This window comes from Physeter macrocephalus, chromosome 1 (assembly GCF_002837175.3).
Source record: "Physeter macrocephalus isolate SW-GA chromosome 1, ASM283717v5, whole genome shotgun sequence".
Classification (NCBI taxonomy): domain Eukaryota; kingdom Metazoa; phylum Chordata; class Mammalia; order Artiodactyla; family Physeteridae; genus Physeter; species Physeter macrocephalus.
In genome coordinates this window covers 90,122,727-90,135,890 of record NC_041214.2, presented here as the reverse complement: position 1 = coordinate 90,135,890, position 13,164 = coordinate 90,122,727, and the positions used below count along the sequence as shown (strand labels likewise).

The window sequence follows — 13,164 nt, the reverse complement described above, 5'->3', positions numbered from 1 at the left end:
GGGCTTCTCACTGCAGTGGCTTCTCTTGTTGCGAAGCACAGGCTCTAGGCACGCGGGCTTCAGTAGTTGTGGCACTCCGGCTCAGTAGTTGTGGCTCGTGGGCTCTAGAGCACAGGCTCAGTAGTTGTGGCACATGAGCTTAGTTGCTCCGTGGCATGTGAGATCTTCCCGGACCAGGGCTCGAACCTGTGTCCCCTGCATTGGTAGGTGGATTCTTAACCACTGTGCCACCAGGGAAGCCCTACAGTAGGTATTTTTAAATAAAATTTTGAGGTTCAGTGAGGCCAAGCGATCAGGAGTGATTACCCTGAAAAGATACTCTCTCACTCACAGTTCCCAAGAGGAAGGCAGCACATCACATGGGGCCATGGGAGAAAACACTGAGATTGGTTGCAGGGAGAGACAGAAGGAACTAGAGGGCCGAAGCCTTTAAGAGGTGAATCAGGGTAATCAGGTTTTGGATTGGCTAGTTTGAATAATTTCAGCAGGCTCTGGAGTGTAGGGGCTGTCCTAGTGTTCTGGTATCTGGCCCTGGGATGATTAGGGCAGGTGGATAGTGGCCTGAAATGAGAGCCTGCTAAAGAAGCTGACTGGGGGTATGGGCTCTGGATTGGTGGGTTTGCATATGAAATGCACAATCAAAAGCAAGTTGTTTGCTATCTCTAGGAATTAACCCGCCCTGAGAGGGGCTTTTCCTCCAGGGTCAACAAGGCCCCAGATATCAAAGCATCAGAATACAGAAAATTAAAAGAAGGTAGGCTAGATGGGAATAAGTGCTACAGGGAAAATTAAAGAGAAAGGGGATAGGGGGTGTCAGCATGAAAGGGTGGGATGCTGTTTTAAAGAGAGTGGTCAGGGAAGACAGGGAAGGTGGCATTTCAATAAGATCTGAAGGCAGAGAGGGAGTGAGCCAAGTGGGATCTGGGGGAGGAACTTTCTAGGCAGAGAGATCAGTAAGATCAGAGGGGGAACATATCTCATTGATAATATCACCTACAGCTGCATCAGTATGCCTTAGACCATAGCAGGAAGAATATAATTCAAAGATCAGGGGACATGTAGGTATCAGAAACACAAACTGATAGCAGGAAGGTTTGGGATGGCCTTATGTGTGTGAGCTGAATACGGAGTATTTTGTCCATAGGCCAGATTTGAATATCTTGATATTTCCCATTCATCCATATTTGGTCAGATGTTTCTCCCCAAATCCTCTTGGAAAAAAAAGGTGATTTTTGGTGGAAAGGTGATTCGAATTCATGAGAAACCATACAACATGGACCAATCAGAAGTTAAAAATTGTCAATTAAAGTAAATCAGGTCTTAGCACCTATCCCTCCAGAAGGTTTGCCGCTGCATTTAGGATAAAGTTCTAGCTCCCTGCCATGGCCTGCAAGGCTTGGAGTCTAGCCGCTGCCTACCTTTCCAACTTCATTTTACATCTGTCCACCCACCAACTGTGCCGCAGCCACAGGAACTTCCTGCGGGTAGCTTGAGCATCCCAGACTCCTTTCTGCCTTAGGATTTCTGCACAGGCTGTGCCCTTGGCTGAAGGCCTTCTCCCCGTCTTTACATGGCTGGTTCTGTCTTATCATTCAGGTCTCAGCCTACTTCTCAGAGAGACTGTCACCAGCTGCTCACGCTGAAGTTATACAGGCCCTCTCCAGCCCATTAGCCAGTTTATTTCTCCAAATGCTGCTCAACAGTACTGGAAATTTTTCTAACTCATTTCTTAGTTTATTGTCTGGCCCCACTGCCACCCCAACTAGAATGTCAGCTTCCAAAAGTCAGGGACTTTGTCTCCTTTACTGCTGTAGCCCAGCACTGGGAACAGCACTGGGCACCTAGACAGCACTCAGACATTTGTTGAATGAATGAGTAATAATACAATGTCTTCAAATATAAAACATAAATCGACCCAGCACTTAAGGAATAAGAGACCAGCACTTAAGGACCCAGCACTTAAGGAATAAGAGACCAGCACTTAAGGGCCCAGCACTTAAGGAATAAGAGAGCCATCATAGTGGGGCAGAGTCTAGGCAGTCTTCTAGGAAAGAGGCATTCTTATGGAAATAGTCTAATTGTATATTTTTCTTGCAAAGGATATCTCTAGGATATCTGGGGCACTGGATGGTACCCCAGCCCAATCACTGCTGATCAGGAAGCTGGGGGTTCCAGCTCTAGTAATGAGGAGATGGCCTTGTCACCACTGGACAGGCATGGGGGAGTAGCAGCCTTTGGGCCTTTGGTCCCAGGTGTGTGGTATTTGGCAGCAGTGTTTAGATTCTTTCTTAAAACATGAATGTGAATGTCTGGATTCTTTCTTAAAACATGAATATGAATGTCTTTAGCGGACCTGCACTCTCCATTTTGCCACTCCATGCCTCTCCTGTTTGTCTTATATCCAAACTCTTCTCATGTTTACCTTCCCTGTTAATCCCCGAGGATGTCTGAGCTTTGACCCCTGCCCTGTGTGAATAAGTGCTCTGGTCCCTAGCAGCCCAGTGGGCACTTTGGATGTTTTCACTGATTGAAGGGAAGTTGAAATGCTACTGGTAAGTCGCAAGAACCAGCTTATGGCTAGAGGACAAGGTGTCAGCTTGTCTCACCTGCCCCAAAGGCAGTGAATGCCTGCTAAAGGGAGTTCTTGGTCCCAATTATGCAAATAACCTATGTGGTATAATTAGGAAGTGACCCTTCCGGGGTCCCCGCTGTATGGTCCCAACCCAGCCTCTCTACCTAGCTTTTCCTGTGCCCTAGGGGCCAGCTAAGGTTCTCACTGATTATTCCCTTATCACTTACTTGCCATTTCTCCCACCTTTAACACTCTTACTCTGACTTGTGAGACAGGAGATGCCTCACTGTCTACCAGTATCTTAGAATCATGTTTCCATCCTTCAGCCTCTGGCCTTCTTAGCTGGTCAGCCCACATGCTCAAACTAGAACAACCAGCGCTCTTTGTCATGATGATATTTCTGTGCTTATTAGTAAAATATTGTAAACAATTAACAGAGCTAGTCAGAATTTTATGCCTCCCCCAAAACCTGCAGTATCATTTTCAGTGACAATTTCAAGATCTGTAGAAGGAACTCCTGGGAAGCTTCAACTTGACTGATTTTATATACCCACAAGGCTAAAATCAACTTTAAACAGCATGTCAAATAAAGCACAACTTACAAAATTTTAACAAAATCTAGTTCTAGCCTTTAGCATAATCACTATTTTAATTATACATTGTTCAGTCTGTTTTCAGTGGAACAGAAAATTATTCTCTCATATTTGTGATCAGGAAACTGTTTCATGAATGGAATTGGGTATTTTACCTAGGAATTATGTTCAAACATCATTTACAGTTGGTTTATACCAGACTTCGAAAACACCAGTACTAAGCATGTATGCAGTTTAACTTGATGGATGAGAAAATTGTGCCAGGACCAGATCCCACCATAACATCACTAGAATTGGATCAAATTGATATTGTGTGCCTCCTGGTAGGGTACATCGTGTTCAGGGATATTCCTGCAAAAATGCATTCTAATTTGCTGGATGTTAAAACATCCAGCAAGGGGCTTCCCTGGTGGCACAGTGGTTAGGAATCCACCTGCCAACGCAGGGGACATAGGTTCGAGCCCTGGTCTGGGAAGATCCCACATGCTGCGGAACGGCTAAGCCCGTGCACCACAACTACTGAGCCTGCGCTCTAGAGCACGCGAGCCACAACTGCTGAAGCCTGCACGCCTGGAGCCTGTGCTCCGTAACAAGAGAAGCAACCGCAATGAGAAGCCCACGCACTGCAACGAAGAGTAGCCCCCGCTCGCCGCAACTGAAGAAGGTCCGTGCGCAGCTGCCTCACTGTCTACCAGTATCTTAGAATCATGTTTCCATCCTTCAGCCTCTGGCCTTCTTAGCTGGTCAGCCCACATGCTCAAACTAGAACAACCAGCGCTCTTTGTCATGATGATATTTCTGTGCTTATTAGTAAAATATTGTAAACAATTAACAGAGCTAGTCAGAATTTTATGCCTCCCCCAAAACCTGCAGTATCATTTTCAGTGACAATTTCAAGATCTGTAGAAGGAACTCCTGGGAAGCTTCAACTTGACTGATTTTATATACCCACAAGGCTAAAATCAACTTTAAACAGCATGTCAAATAAAGCACAACTTACAAAATTTTAACAAAATCTAGTTCTAGCCTTTAGCATAATCACTATTTTAATTATACATTGTTCAGTCTGTTTTCAGTGGAACAGAAAATTATTCTCTCATATTTGTGATCAGGAAACTGTTTCATGAATGGAATTGGGTATTTTACCTAGGAATTATGTTCAAACATCATTTACAGTTGGTTTATACCAGACTTCGAAAACACCAGTACTAAGCATGTATGCAGTTTAACTTGATGGATGAGAAAATTGTGCCAGGACCAGATCCCACCATAACATCACTAGAATTGGATCAAATTGATATTGTGTGCCTCCTGGTAGGGTACATCGTGTTCAGGGATATTCCTGCAAAAATGCATTCTAATTTGCTGGATGTTAAAACATCCAGCAAGGGGCTTCCCTGGTGGCACAGTGGTTAGGAATCCACCTGCCAACGCAGGGGACATAGGTTCGAGCCCTGGTCTGGGAAGATCCCACATGCTGCGGAACGGCTAAGCCCGTGCACCACAACTACTGAGCCTGCGCTCTAGAGCACGCGAGCCACAACTGCTGGAGCCTGTGCTCCGTAACAAGAGAAGCAACCGCAATGAGAAGCCCACGCACTGCAACGAAGAGTAGCCCCCGCTCGCCGCAACTGAAGAAGGTCCGTGCGCAGCAATGAAGACCCCACGCGGCCAAAAGAAATTTAAAAAAAAAAAAACAAAAATAACTAAACATCCAGCAAACCCAAATTGAGAGAATATTCTACACAATAGCTACCCTGTACTCATAAAAGATGTCCAAGTCATGAAAGGTAAGACCTTCTTCTGTAAAGGACGTTGTAGGAATGATTGGCAACATTTGAACAAAGTAGAGGATCAATGTTAAATTCCTGATTTTGCTAATTATACCGTGGTTATGTAAGAGAACGCCCTTGTTTTTAGGGACCATACACTGAACTATATAGAGATATAGGGGAATCTTCTCTGTAACTTATTCTCAGACCGTTCAGAAAGAGAAAGAAAAGAAAACGCAAGTGGTAAAATGTTAATAGTTGGGAAATCTCGGTGAAGGAGATGTAAGAATTCTTTGTACGAATCTTGGCACTTTTCTCTAAATCTGAAATTATGTCAAAATAAAAAATTTATAAGAAATGATGCCAACGGGATCATACTCGTGAATTCATCCCCAGGTTGATGGGGACAGGAAGAACCCAGACAGTGGTTTTTCCTATCCCCATCAACCTGGAGATGAATTCCCTTAGTGTATGTACCCTTAGTGTACATCTGTGCTCTGGGTCCAGAGAGCCCAGAGAGGACCATGAGGGCGCTGCTGAGTGAAGAACACAGAGGGAAATGTAGAAGGAGAGCCTGGGCTTGCTTGGGAGGCCCAGACTGAACACAGTCATGTTTGCCTGCTGCTTTTCCCAAGCCAGGCAGCAAGGCCCTAGAGGCAAACTCACTTGGCCCAGGTCCTTAGGAGAGGCAGGGCCAGGCTAAGACTGCAGGGTCTCAAGCTGCCTTAAGTCCTGGAGACCCTAAATCTTAACACTTTCTTTCCTACCCGCCCGCCACACAAAAATGTAGTTTCCCAAAAGAGGACCCTGAAAACCCAGTCACCGATCACCTGTTTCTTTCTTCAGATACGCAGTTTCCTCCTCTTTCTTCTTCCCTCAGGTTCTCTAGGAGAATTTCAATTGTGACATTTTCAGTTAAGTAGCACTTAATTACAGGCTTAAATGTTCCTGTGGCACCCTGCTTAACTCTTTCCCTCCACCTCTGTAATTAAGCCTGGCATGGTTACCTTTGGTTAAGGTTACTTCTGAAGGGCACATTATAAGTTGAATCCAGGTCAGGCTTCCCACTGGCTCCTGGGTAGACTCTGATGTGATAGCACATAGCCAAAAATAACTGGCCTGGACTATAAACTCATCTCCTGCTTTGGTGTTCAGAAGAGGTTGAGTTTGACTGTCGACCCTGCTGTCAGGATACCATCCTCAGGAGTCGAGTCACCTTTTGTATTCCAGACTGAGATGGAAAACTAGCCAAGAACGATGCTAGCTAGCCACACTGCTTTCTACAACATATTAATAGAATTTGTTAAATGTTCCCTTTGGAGAGTCATCATCTACATGAGCATGTTAATTAGCATATTAAAGGTTCCTAGAAGTCCTGCAGAAAAGAAACAGGTAACTTCTTTAACCCATCTTAATTGACTGGGCGACAGTGTGAACATCTTAAGGTACAGGAAGCACGAGCCTATATTGATATTCACATTGCTAAGTTTTAGAGATGAGCACCTCAGCAACATTGACTTTTTCTTAGAGGTCTCTGGGCCTAAAAATAGTCAGACTCCAGTGATTTCTCTTGCTTTGTCCTTAGCTATTCATCACCAGCCATTTAATGAGCTCCTCTATGACTAAAGAGTTTGTGCTGGGGATACAAAGTTGGAGGACATCTCTGTCCTCAAGGACTTTCCTTAGAGTTAGGGAGGTAAGGTACATAAACAAGCATTTATCAGTGCCAAATGAATGGTACGAGAGGTACTCCCAGAGAAATAGGAGAACATGCTGCGCTTAGTCATCTAAGAAGTCCTAGGTAGGCTTTAGACAAGCCGAGAGGCTGCAGAATGGTTTGAGCAATGAGAAATGCAACATGGGTGGTGCAGGGAACTGAATAATTCGCCTAAAGCAGGTGGTTCAAATAGAATAGTTGTTTCCAAACTTGAACATACATCGGATTCACTTGGAGGTCTCGTTAGAACACAGTGCTGGGCCACCCCCCATAGTTTCTCATCCGGTACCTCTGGAGTGGGACCCAAGAATATGCATTTCTAACAAGGGCCCAGATGATGGTCACATTGCTGGTCTGGGGACCACAGTTTGAGAACCTTGGATTATCAAAGAGTGGAAGCTCAGAGAGCTGGAAAGGTGAGCTCAGGCCTGACCACGGAGTACTTTAAATGGCAGGCTGACAAGTTAGACTTTGTTAGTCCAGTTTTGAACAGGGACTTGCCCAAAGCAATAGAATTGTTCTGGTAGCAGAGAGATGTCGAATGGACAAGAGAAAAAGACTAGCTGCAGAGAAGCCAATTTGGAGGTTTTTACATAGTTAAAGCAAGTGGATTTCAAAGCTCTGAATTAGGGCAGTGACAGCAGGAATGGAAAGAGAAATATTCTTGCAGAAATCTTAGTGAATGAAGAATTAGCTTGCAGGACAGAAAAACTGAAAGATAGTCTTGGTCATTCTCTGAGTCTTCAATTATATACGGTAACTTGTATAATGTTATCTTGAGGCTTTGTGGGTATTACTGGAGCTGAACTTGTTTATGTTCACACATTCTGAAAAGTGGAAAACGTTACCATGTAAGGTAGTAGGGTAAGTTATTTTAGAGAGCTTACTTTAACCCACTTGAGGGCTTATTTGAAGGCCTAGGGGAAAGCTCCAGTGTGGATACATCATGGACTCAGGAGTGGCCCTATTTTACCATGGAAATATGACTTCCCTGCCAGGCATGTGCTTGGGAGGATGGCATATGAGGAGAGGCCAGAAGAAGACACCTTCCCCAGCCTTGGGACTTGACAGTTACCGTGTGTCATGATTAGAAGACCTCCTTGTACTCATGATATCTTTATAGAAGAAAACAGATCCCCGGTGACCTCAGTTCCTACTGATCCACTGATTCTTGTAGCCCTATTACAAGCCCATTACTTAAATAAAAATTCTGTATTTAGGTTTTATACTAATATGATGTGTCCTTTCTTCAGTCTCAGTTTGGAAGGCTTTACCATACTCTTCTGGTGGTGATGTTTTGAACAGTTCAGAAGCCTTTTAGGAGAGTTCCCTACTCCACAGTTTAGGAAACAATGTGCATTTCCTCTCCAGAGGCTGTGGACAAGTCTGAGAGAATGAAACGGGTGTATCGATGGAAATAGTATCTGGAATATTTGCTCTCTGAAGGGTGACAGAGCTGCTTTCACTGACTTTTGCCTGCTCTGACATGTCAAGCTGCAGAATCTACTCCTGGAACGTAGAGAGAGAATTTTTAACTTCTAAAGCCAACTAGGAGGACTAGTGAATCACGTGATCCAGTGTGACAGCCTGTCGTAGCACTGGCCTTGCGTGTTTAGGATGTGCTTGTCTGGGGTGGGGGAAGGGCACGGACTCAGTGCCCTTTGAGGTTGCTCCTCCCTCTGTCTCTGGCTCAGAGAGAAGATTACACAGGGGAAGCTGAGGCCAAGGAGACCTGAGGACAAGCCGTTGGAAACTTCATTTTACTCTCTGCGTCCAGTGGCATCCTGATGGAAGTCAAAGCAGGGCGGGTGGGGACAGGGCACTGAAGGAGCCAGCAATAGTCAAGGGAGATCTGGACTGAATTAGAACAGAATTCTGAAGAGTTCATTTAGATTAAAGCCAGAGGTGCTGACTTTTCACCCTCATGGAGACTGTTTTGTCTGTTGGAAAAGATCTTGATGTGAAGAGCTTATGTCCCAATGGGCTCTGAAGATGAAAAGGCTTTCTGCCCTATATGGATGCCACTGGATTTGGAATTGTCCCTGTGGTTCAGATTTCTGTGCACATGCTACCAGGATAGGAACAGCAGTATAGGGAAGAGAAGGGGACCAATAAGTAGGAATGAAGTAAGATAGAGCCTAATGCAATGTGCTTTTGGGACTCAGAGTGGTCCTTCATTTTGTGTTCTTAGTTTAATTGGAAAAATCAGACACAGACATTATAAATTATAGAGATTTAGATGTTAAAAAATGCATAAAAAACCCATAAAGCCTGAGTAGAGTGAACCTAGTTGCAGGGCAGGAATAAAGAAGTAGGCGTAGAGAAATGGACTTGATGACATGGGGTGGGAGGGCAAAGCTGGGGCGAAGTGAGAGTAGCATCGACATATAGACACTACCAGATGTAAAATAGTTGGCTGGTGGGAAGCAGCATAGCACAGGGAGATCAGCTCGGTGCTTTGTGATGACCTGGAGGGGTGGGATAGGGAGGGTGGGGGGGAGGCTCAAGAGAGAAGGGATATGGGGACACGTGTATGCATATGGCTGATTCGCTTTGTTGTGCAACAGAAACTAACATGGTATTGTGAAGCAATTATACTCCAATAAAGATCTATTAAAAAAAAAAAAAAGAATGGTGAGTTGGCAAAGGACTCATTGGAGAAGAAATTCCTGAACTAAGTGTGTAAAAGCTATGGCTTAGTAAGCAGGAGGCAGGGGCTTGCACTATGCATTTGAGACTTGAATCTGGCTAAGGGATGGGGGAAGGAATATCCTGAGGCAAGATGTTTGCCAGCTTTAGTCTAACATTGTGGTAGGAGCAATCGCAAGGGCAACAAGTTTCCTAGTGTTAAGAGACAGTGTTTCTGGACCAGGCTGATTCTCCCCCTCCCCCATGTCCTATTGCTGTCACCATAGCATCCTTCTTCTGGCACCAAGTGGCCCAGACACCAAGATGGGCAACCAAGTGGTTTTCAGGGAAGCCAGCCATGCCAGGACCTGGTGGTACATAGCCTCAGGACCTCAGCTGAAAGTGCAACCAGGAGGTTGGCTTTGCTAAGCGTTCTGCTAAAAGGCCTGCCAGGGCCATTCTCCTACATCATGAAAGATGTACTAATACTGTAGGTTTTGTGCTCTCCATTCTTAAAAACAATTGAATTTATGGATTTATTACCCAGAGAATTTTCACCCTGACCTTCCCATCATACACCCTTCTCTAGATGTGCAATTTCCAGTGTGAAAATAATGTGTGTGTGATACTTCTATGATTTTTATATTAATTGACCATAAGTGCATGGGTTTATTTATGGGCTTTCTATCCTGTTCCAGAAAAGGCTCTTGATAAAATTCAACATCCCTTTATGATAAAACTCTCTCCAGAAAGTAGGCATAGAGGGAACATACCTCAACACAATAAAGGCCATATATGACAAACCCACAGCCAACAACATACTCAGCAGTAAAAAGCTGAAAGCATTTCCTCTAAGATCAGGAACAAGATAAGGATGCCCATTTTCACCACTTTTATTCAACATAGTTTTGGAAGTGCTAGCCACAGCAATCAGAGAAGAAAAAGAAATAAAAGGAATCCAAGTTGGAAATGACATGATGCTTATATATAGACAATGCTAAAGACACTACCAGAAAACTGCTAGAGCTCATCAATGAATTCAGTAAAGTTGTAGGATACGAAATTAATATACAGAAATCTGTTGCATTTCTATACACTGATAACGAAATATCAGAAAGAGAAATTAAGGAAACAACCCCATTTATCATTGCATCAAAAAGAATAAAATAAATGCCTAGGAATCAACCTACCTAAGGAGGCAAAAGACCTGTACTCTGAAAATTATAAGACGCTGATGAAAGAAACTGAAGACAACACAAACAGATGGAAAGATATACCGTGTTTTTGGATTGGAAGAATCAATATTGTTAAAATGACCAGCAATCAGAGAAGAAAAAGAAATAAAAGGAATCCAAGTTGGAAATGACATGATGCTTATATATAGACAATGCTAAAGACACTACCAGAAAACTGCTAGAGCTCATCAATGAATTCAGTAAAGTTGTAGGATACGAAATTAATATACAGAAATCTGTTGCATTTCTATACACTGATAACGAAATATCAGAAAGAGAAATTAAGGAAACAACCCCATTTATCATTGCATCAAAAAGAATAAAATAAATGCCTAGGAATCAACCTACCTAAGGAGGCAAAAGACCTGTACTCTGAAAATTATAAGACGCTGATGAAAGAAACTGAAGACAACACAAACAGATGGAAAGATATACCGTGTTTTTGGATTGGAAGAATCAATATTGTTAAAATGACCATACTATCCAAGGCAATCTACAGATTCAATGCAATCCATACCAATGGCATTTTTCACAGAACTAGAACAAAAAAATTTTTAATTTGAACTCCTACCTAGGGAGACAAAAGACCTGTATGCAGAAAACTATAAGACACTGATGAAAGAAATTAAAGATGATACCAAAAGATGGAGAGATATACCGTGTTTTTGGATTGGAAGAATCAATATTGTTAAAATGACCATACTATCCAAGGCAATCTACAGATTCAATGCAATCCATACCAATGGCATTTTTCACAGAACTAGAACAAAAAAATTTTTAATTTGAACGGAAACACGAAAGACTCTGAATAGCCAAAACAATCTGGAGAAAGAAGAATGAAGCTGGAAGAATCACACTCCCAGACTTCAGACTATACTACAAAGCTACAGTATCAAACACAGTATAGTAAATGCTCACTCTCATTTTCTGTACTTATCTCCCTGTGGACTGGAAACATAGCTCACAAACCTTCACCATCTGTAGATCGCACATTGAGGAGCACAGCTCTCAACTCTAAAGCTTGTATTTCAAGGTGGAACTGCTGGGTTTTAGTGAATACACATCACCAACTTCACTAGGTACTGCCAAATTGCTCTCTGACTTACTCCCACCAACCGTGTGCAAAAGTTCTCATCTTCCTGTATTCTCCTAAGTGTTTCAATACGCACCATTAGTACGTAATTTTCCTCTGGAAAAATTAAATGTGCTCTCCCTAACCCAAAACACCTACTTCAAAGAATGAAGTTGAGATGAAACAGAATGTTTCAAGGAGAAGAAATAAAAAGGTAAAATCCAGTGCCTCTAGACCAATAGGAAATGCATCCTATAGTTGATTTCTCAGCCACAAACTGGAAAAATAGGAAGCTTGGCAGGGTAATCCATGAGGTTGGAGGTCCAACTTCATAGACTCTGAATTGCATGAGTTGAATGAATTCCCATGATTGGTCATGGGAATATGAAGATGCTAATGAAATCAAGAAAATCTAAATAATTAAGCCAACAAACAACAAACTCTTATCCACCAGCAGACTTCCATAATATTTTTTACCCATGCTTCCTTCAGTTCCCAAGCCACCTCTCTAAACTGCCCAATTTCTTCCTTAATACCTAAGAATAGAAGACTTGATGCATGGTCACAGAACACGTTCCAAAGCTTTACCAATGGAGAATTCTTGACACCAACACTCATTTTTTAATGATATTTTGTTCAAGTTGATTAAAAGAGAAAACTCTATTGGTATAATTTTCCTGCCCTGATTATATGATTCAAGAATAATCTACTGGTGCCTACTCTATGGATTGCAACAGAGAGATGGCAGCACTGGAGAGACACTCCGGTCTCTGCTTCTTCATCTACAAAATGGACAGATTAGACAGAGTGCATTCAAAGCCTTGCTCTACCACTGGCTAGCTCTGTGACTCTGGGCCAATTACTTGATCTCTGTGTATCTTGGTTTTCTCATCAGTAAATGAAGATAATATTAGTATCTATCCTATAGGGTTGTTATTAGGATTAAGGAGTTAATATTTGTGAAGTGCTTATAACAGTGTCTAATTCCACTGGAAGTACCATCTAAGTTAAATAAAAATCAATAAAACCATAACTATCTCCCCTAGTTCCATGTCTGTGATTCTATTCTGTATCTTCCTTCACTCCATCTGTATGCTCCTCTAAAGGCTAGACTAGATAATGTAAGCCATTTTTAGCCTCAAAGTACCTCATGAAAACAAAGAAAAACTTACGGCTACCAGTTGCCATTCCGTGTTACTCTCCCTCCCCACTTCAAATAACCACTCCTACTATCAATGCCTGAAATCTCATTGGAGAATAAGCTGGTCACATCCTTGGGCTACCATGTCATTGTTGTCCACCCTCCCACCATTAAGAAGTTTAGGCAGCACAGGTTATTCCCTGGAGATGACATGTGTCTCTTTATCTACAGGGTATCTGTCCCTCAGAATGCGAGCTTCTGTGGGCTTGATGACCAAGCAACTAAACAGCTGTTGATATTAGGGTCTCAGATACCATCATGGGGTTAGAATAAACGTGTCAATGTTATTGGCCTAAGACTTGGGACAAAGGCTCCATAATTTTAGGTATTTTAATCACAGCAGCACGTTTCTAAGCAGCACAGGAGATGAGAGC

General features: G+C 42.9%; 1 protein-coding gene across 3 annotated transcripts in view; it reads left to right on the top strand.

Annotated features, from left to right (window-relative positions):
- The window catches only part of KALRN (kalirin RhoGEF kinase), a 683,571-nt gene that overhangs the window by 592,200 nt on the left and 78,207 nt on the right, over window positions 1–13,164 (top strand). The gene's annotated exons all lie outside the window — the stretch shown is intronic.